This window comes from Lithobates pipiens, unplaced genomic scaffold (genome assembly GCF_037356315.1).
Source record: "Lithobates pipiens isolate NorthernLeopardFrog02 unplaced genomic scaffold, aLitPip1_a1.2 Scaffold_28, whole genome shotgun sequence".
Classification (NCBI taxonomy): Eukaryota; Metazoa; Chordata; class Amphibia; order Anura; family Ranidae; genus Lithobates; species Lithobates pipiens.
The window spans coordinates 93086834-93094236 of NW_027507789.1; positions in this window are offsets into that span (position 1 = coordinate 93086834).

Sequence of the window (7403 nt, forward strand, 5' to 3'; positions counted from 1 at the left end):
CTTGGGTTCCTTAAAAACTTCTCAGCCTTTGCATGCGTTTCCTGCACATGCATTACTAGAACAGCTTATTTTTACTGAATGGGATCACCCGGATAAGCATTTTCTCCCTTCTAATAGGTTTTCAATTCTCTATCCCCGGAGGAGAAATTCTCCAAAAAATGGAAAGTACCAGCAGTTGGCTCTGCGATTTCCAGTGTGAATAAAGGCCTAACTTGTCCTGTAGACAATGCACAAACGCTTAAGGATCAAACAGATAAAAAGTTGGAATCCCTGTTAAAATCTACTCTTTCCTTGGCAGGTGCCATTACTCAGCCTGCAGTCGCTGCACTAGGCGTATGTCAATCACTAAAGGACCAATTTAAAAAGGCCCTTAGAGAGATTCCTGCACAACAAGCTCAGAAATTGGCTGAACTACCAAAAGCATTATGCTTTGCCATAGATGTCATTAAAGATTCTATTCACCAGGCTTCCCGCTTTAAGCTTATGCTTGTGCATATGTGTAGCATCCTCTGGTTAAAAAATTGGTCAGCTAAAGCACCACGTAAAAGCCTCCTAACTGGGTAGCGACTATTTGGAGAAGACTTGGACAAATATATCCAAACAATTTCTAGTGGCAAAAGTACTCTTTTGCCAGTCAATAGAAAGTATAAACGCCCTTCATTTAAACAAACTCTTTCCCCTGCACCAGGGGCTTCCGCCTCTAGGCCGTGGCAATTCCCTCCACCATCATACTCTAGAGAAAAACCTCAGGCCATGAACCTTCCACATGCCCAGTTTGATGTGACTCGGCCCGCCTGGTTTGATACTTTGGACTTTCTTCATACTCAGCTTAGTGTGACTCTGCCCTTTGTCCGGTTTAAAGCCATGAACTTTCCACATGTCCAGCATGATGTGACTCTACCCGCTGCCCGGCTTGATGCCATAGACTTGTCCCAGAAGCAGCTAGTTGGAACATCCAAGGCCACTCCTTTGAGCCAAGGTCCTTGCACCTCTTTACTCTCTTCCCTGTCAGAGGAGTACCACGATTTTAGCGATGTCTTTGACAAAGGTCAAGCCAGTAGTTTGCCTCCACACCGGCCATATGTGTCAGAGAAAGTGCCATCCGCTGATGTCTCTGTCAGGCATTTGGCGTGCAGTACTGATGTCCACCAGCGGGTATCTCCTGACAGTTCCAGTCGGTCAGAGGAGCTCTCTGGTGGTATTATTTGATCTTTGGGCCACAGACTGGTGCCCACCAGCAAATGGTTCCTGGCAGTATGGAGCCGACATCATCTCCTGCGATCAGGTGTCACCTGAGTCTGATTGCAGTAGATGTGTATAAATACCCGGCAGACACACACACACCTGGCCTTGGTATCTTTCCTTGCGCCCTGACCCTGAACCTGAGAGCTCTGTATCTGTTCTTGATCCTGTTCTTGTCTGTTTACCTAAACCCTGAGCCTTGTACCTGTACCCATCCCTCCTGTGATCCTATTACCCTTACCTTTGTCCTTTAGCCTGATCCATCCATCCTCTCCTTTTCCTGTTTGTTCCCTATCCCCAGCTGCTGATCTCCCGTTGACGACCCTGGCCTGGCTACTTTTCCAAGAAATTGTCACCTGTGAAGTGCAATTACAAGATTGGTGACAGAGAGCTGTTTAGCCCTGAAAGAATGGAGACATCTCCTCGAAGGTACCAGTTTGCCGGTTCTTCTCATTCTTACTGACCATAAGAATCTCCCAGAAGGCATATCGGCCAATCACAGGCCTTCCTCAGTAGATCTACTGAGGAAGGCCTGTGACTGGCCAATACGCATCTAGAAGGGAAGTGCTGATAGTGACATCCAACCAGGCACTGTGCATGTGGATACGACGGTGCTACTCTGGAGTAGGGATGAGCCGAACACCCCCCGGTTCGGTTCGCAACAGAACTTGCGAACGACCCCCGCGTTCGGTACGAACGTTAGAACCCCATTGAAGTCTATGGGACTCGAACGTTCGAATTGGAAAGTGCTAATTTTAACGGCTAATATGCAAGATAGTGTCCTAAAAAGGGTTTGGCGACCTGCCTCCTGCCTCAGGGGACATGGGTCACTGCAAAAAAAAGTTTTAAAAACTACCGTTTTGGTGGGAGCACTGATTTTAATGACGATTAAAGTGAAAAAAAAAAGTGAAATATTCCTTTAAATATGGTGCCTGGTGGGTGTCTGTAGTATGCCTGTGAAGTGCCACGTGTTTCCCGTGTTTAGAACAGTCCCTGCACAAAATGACATTAAGCGGAAATAACACCATTTAAAACTGCTTGCGGTTTTAATGTTATATCTGGTTCCTGCAATATGGTTGAAAATCATTCAGAAAAATGGCATGGGTAGCCCTCCCTGCCCATTACCAGCCTATTTGGGTCTTGTACGCATATTAAGGGGAACCCTGTACCCATATTAAAAAAAGGAAATGCGTGTGGCCCCCAGGCCCTATATACTCAGAAGAGAAGTATACAGGCGGTGCAAACAAGACAGGGACTGTGTAGGTTTGTTGTGTTAAGTTGAATCTGTTTGTAATTTTCAACTGGTACATTTTTAAAGTGTAGCTCCAGTCAAAAAAAATATTTTTAAGCTTTTTGGAAAACATAGGGAAGGGTTATCACCCCTGTATAATTTGTTTTGTCGTCCATCTTTTTTCATCTCACTTGCTGTTGTCTCCTTCCGTTTGCAAGTAGGAGATGTTTGTAAATTGGATGTTTGAAAGTAGGGGCCTGCCCTATATGCTCTGCAGAAATGGCGGAACAAGGTGTTGGTTTTGCAACAACATTGTAAGCCCTCAAAGTGACTCTTGGTGGGCGCTGGAGCGCCCTGCTGTGAACGATTATATCAAGAATTGTAATTACATGCCATTGTTGAACAGTGGTAGAAAAATTGACCTTTGGTGGTTGTGGTGCTGGTGCCACAACACTATAAGTCCTCACAGTTACTCTGGGTGGGCACAGGAAGGGGCCCTCCTGTGAAATATTATATCAAGAATTGTAATTACATGTCCCTGTTAAACAGGGGCAGAAAAATTGGGCCTTAGGCACTGGTGCCATCACACTGCAACCTCTGCCATACACTCTAGTTTTATTGCAGGAATTAGCCCTGCTGCAAAGCATTGCATCAAAAATTGTACTTAAACGCCCCTGTTAAACAGGGGCAGAAAAATTGGGCCTTAGGCACTGGTGCCATCACACTGCAACCTCTGCCATACACTCTAGTTTTATTGCAGGAATTAGCCCTGCTGCAAAGCATTGCATCAAAAATTGTACTTAAACGCCCCTGTTAAACAGGGGCAGAAAAATTGGGCCTTAGGCACTGGTGCCATCACACTGCAACCTCTGCCATACACTCTAGTTTTATTGCAGGAATTAGCCCTGCTGCAAAGCATTGCATCAAAAATTGTACTTAAACGCCCCTGTTAAACAGGGGCAGAAAAATTGGGCCTTAGGCACTGGTGCCATCCCACTGCAACCTCTGCCATATACTCTAGTTTTATTGCAGGAATTAGCCCTGCTGCAAAGCATTGCATCAAAAATTGTACTTAAACGCCCCTGTTAAACAGGGGCAGAAAAATTGGGCCTTAGGCACTGGTGCCATCACACTGCAACCTCTGCCATATACTCTAGTTTTATTGCAGGAATTAGCCCTGCTGCAAAGCATTGCATCAAAAATTGTACTTAAACGCCCCTGTTAAACAGGGGCAGAAAAATTGGGCTGCTGGCATCACCCAGAACCAAAAATGTTCTTCCAACATATCAGCGGAGGAGGAAGAGGATAGACAATCAACATAACAGGACAGTCACTCAGCATCAGCATAGGCAGTCTTGAAGGGATGTGGTATTTAAAAAAAAATTATTCGGTTACATCAGCTTCAGGTGCTTGGTAGCTGTGGGTGATCCAAGACTGATTCATCTTGATGAAGGTCAGTCGATCAACTGATTCGGTGGACAGGCGCACCCTGTGATCGGTAACGAAGCCACCAGCAGCACTGAAGGTGCGTTCCGAAAGAACGCTGGATGCAGGACAGGCCAGTAGCTCAATTGCATACTGTGCAAGCTCTGGCCAGTGATCCATCCTCAAGACCCAGTAAGCCAGAGGATTTTCAGTGGGAAAGGTGTCCAAGTCTGACCTTGCCCCTAGGTATTCCTGCACCATGTAAATTAGACGCTGGCGATGGGTGCTGGAACCAATCATACCTTGGGGCTGCGGACTAAAAAATTGTCTGAAAGCATCAGTCAGACGGCCACCTTCTCCACCGCTCCTTCTGACTGATGCCTCAGCAACACGTTGTCCAGGACCAGGAGTTTGTGACCTCCCAGTCTCTGGGAACGCGTTGCACAGAGCTTTCTGCAAGGCCTCCCGGAGATGTCTCATCCTCTGCTCCCTCTGCGATGGCAAGATAAGGTCGGCAACCTTACCCTTGTACCGTGGATCAAGGAGAGTGGCCAGCCAGTAATGGTCCCTCTCCTTGATCCGAAGAATACGAGGATCCTTCCGCAGGCTTTGCAGGATCAGGGAGGCCATGCAGCGTAGGTTAGCTGAGGCATTCGGTCCGGAGTCCTCTGGGTCACTAAGGACAACATGATCCGCAGCTACCTCCTCCCAGCCACGTACAAGTCCACGTGTTTCTTGGGACTGTAAATCATCCCTATAAGACTGCTGCTGCTGATGCTGAGTGCCAGCCTCCACCTCCATGCTGACACAATCATCCTCCTCCTCCTCTTCCACCTCCTCACCCTCTTCCTGTGTGATGGGTGGCACAGCAGGAACACTGTCTGGATAAAGGGGGCCTTGAGAGGCAAGGAAGTCCTCCTCTTCCTGCCTCTGTTCTGCCTCAAGTGCCCTGTCCATTATTCCACGCAGCGTATGCTCCAAGAGGTGGACAAGAGGTATAGTGTCACTGATGCATGCACTGTCACTGCTCACCATCCTTGTGGCCTCCTCAAAAGGGGACAGGACAGTGCATGCATCCCTGATCATGCCCCACTGGCGTGGTGAGAAAAAACCAAGCTCCCCTGACCCTGTCCTGGTGCCGTAGTCGCACAGGTACTCATTGATGGCCCTCTGCTGCGTGTGCAGCCGCTGCAGCATGGCCAATGTTGAGTTCCATCTGGTGGGCATGTCACATATAAGGCGGTTCTTGGGCAGGTTCAACTCCTTTTGGAGCTCAGCCAGCCGAGCACAGGCATTAAATGATCGGCGGAAATGCACACAGACTCTCCTGGCCTGTTTCAGGACATCCTGTAAGCCGGGGTACCTGCCCAAGAACCGCTGCACCACCAGGTTAAGGACGTGAGTTACACAGGGCACATGGGTCAGTTGTCCCTGTCGGAGGGCGGAGAGGAGGTTGGTGCCATTGTCGCAAACCACCATTCCTGGCTTAAGCTGGCATGGCGTCAACCACCTCTCGGCCTGCCCCTGCAGAGCTGACAAAACATCCGCCCCAGTGTGGCTCCTGTCCCCCAAACAAACCAGCGCAAGCACGGCATGGCATCGTTTTGCCTGCGTACTTGCGTAGCCCCTGCAACGCCTACGGAGCACCGCTGGTTCTGAGGACAGAGCACTGGAAGAGGCCATGGAGGAAGAAGAAGAGGAGGGGGTGGAGGAGAGAGGTGTGTCACAACCAATAGTAGCATTTTGGAGGCGTGGTGGCGGAACAACCTCCAAAACTACTGCACCTTGTCCTGCATCCTTCCCAGCAGCCAGGAGAGTGACCCAATGGGCCGTGAAAGACAGGTAACGTCCCTGTCCATGCCTGCTGGACCATGAGTCAGCGGTAATATGCACCTTACCGCTGACCGCCCTGTCCAGCGAGGCAAGGACATTGCCTTCCACATGCCGGTAGAGAGCCGGAATCGCCTTCCGTGAGAAAAAGTGGCGTTTGGGGACCTGCCACTGAGGAACCGCACATTGTACAAACTCACGGAAGGGGGCCGAGTCTACCAACTGAAAAGGCAGCAGTTGAAGTGCTAGCAATTTAGCCAAGCTAGCATTCAACCGCTGGGCATGTGGATGGCTGGGAGTAAATTTCTTCCGCCGGTCCAGCAGCTGGGGCAGGGACATTTGTCTGCTATAATCGGACGTGGATGTACCACTAGCAGAGTTCCCGGAAGCACTTGGCTGTGACACACCTAATTCTACACCTTCATTCCTCTCAGAGCAGGTTTCAGAGAGGACTGAAGGTCTAGTGGGGTTGGAGATGCCAGCTGATGAGGAGCAAGGAGAGGTCCGCTTTGTTCTTTGGTGTGGGTCTTTGAGGTATGCTTGCCAACGAGCTGCATGGCAGGTCAACATATGTCTGGTCAAGCATGTGGTGCCCAAGCGGCTGATGTTTTGGCCACGTGAGATACGCTTGAGACATATGTTGCAAATAGCAGTGGTGCGATCTGATGCACTCGTCTCAAAAAAGGCCCACACCAAAGAACTTTTAGAATAACGCGCAGAGGAAGCGCTCTGCGCAGAGGAAGCGCTCTGCGCAGGCGGAGCTCTGCGGTGTGATTCAGTCGGTGTGCTGTCCCTAAGCTGGCCCCCGGAGGGCATCCTGCCTCATTGGACATGTGCCTCCTCCTCCTCCTCCTCCTCCTCCCTCCTTCCAGGCACCCACGTGGAGTCAGTGCCCTCATCATCCCCTCCCTCTTCATCGCTGTAGCAAACCTGGCAGTATGCTGCAGCTTGTGGAACATGACTGCCAGATTGCTGTCCTTCTTGAGCATTCCCTCTCTCTGTGCTCACGCTACTGCCTTCCTCTAGCTGAGTGTCATCATCAGAGCCCACCAAACACTGGGCATCCTCCTGGAGCATGTACCCAACACTGTGCTCAAAGAGTTCAGGAGACTCCTCAGGAGGACGTGGTGGGTCTAGGGAAGGAGTCACTGATGATGACATTGAGAGGAGGGACGACGATGTGTTGGCAGCTGCTTTTCTACTACCCTGAGACTGGGTGAGAGAGGATGAGGAGGATGAAGAGGGCTTGGTCATCCACTCTACCAAGTCGTTGGCATGTTGCGGTTCAACATGTCCAGCTGCAGAAACGAAGGACAAGCATGTCCCATGGCCACGTGCTGATGACAATGCACCGCGTCCACGACCAGCACTGTTGTCTCTAGACACAGAGCCTGCTTGCCCTCTTTTATCGGCTCGCGCCTGTCTGCCTCTCCTTGCTGGCCTTCCAGACATGGTAATGGCCTGAAGGGAGTTGGGTAAAACAGTAGTTGGGTAGTTTATATTGTGCTGGAGGCACACAACACCCACTAACTCCTGCAGATGCCTTTTTTATAGAACAGCAGAGTTAAAGGGGTATATACAGATGTATACTGTGCTGTGCTGGAGGCACACACAACTTCCAATAACTCCCGCAGATGCCAATCGGGCCCAAATAGAGAACAGCTATGTAGGTGGA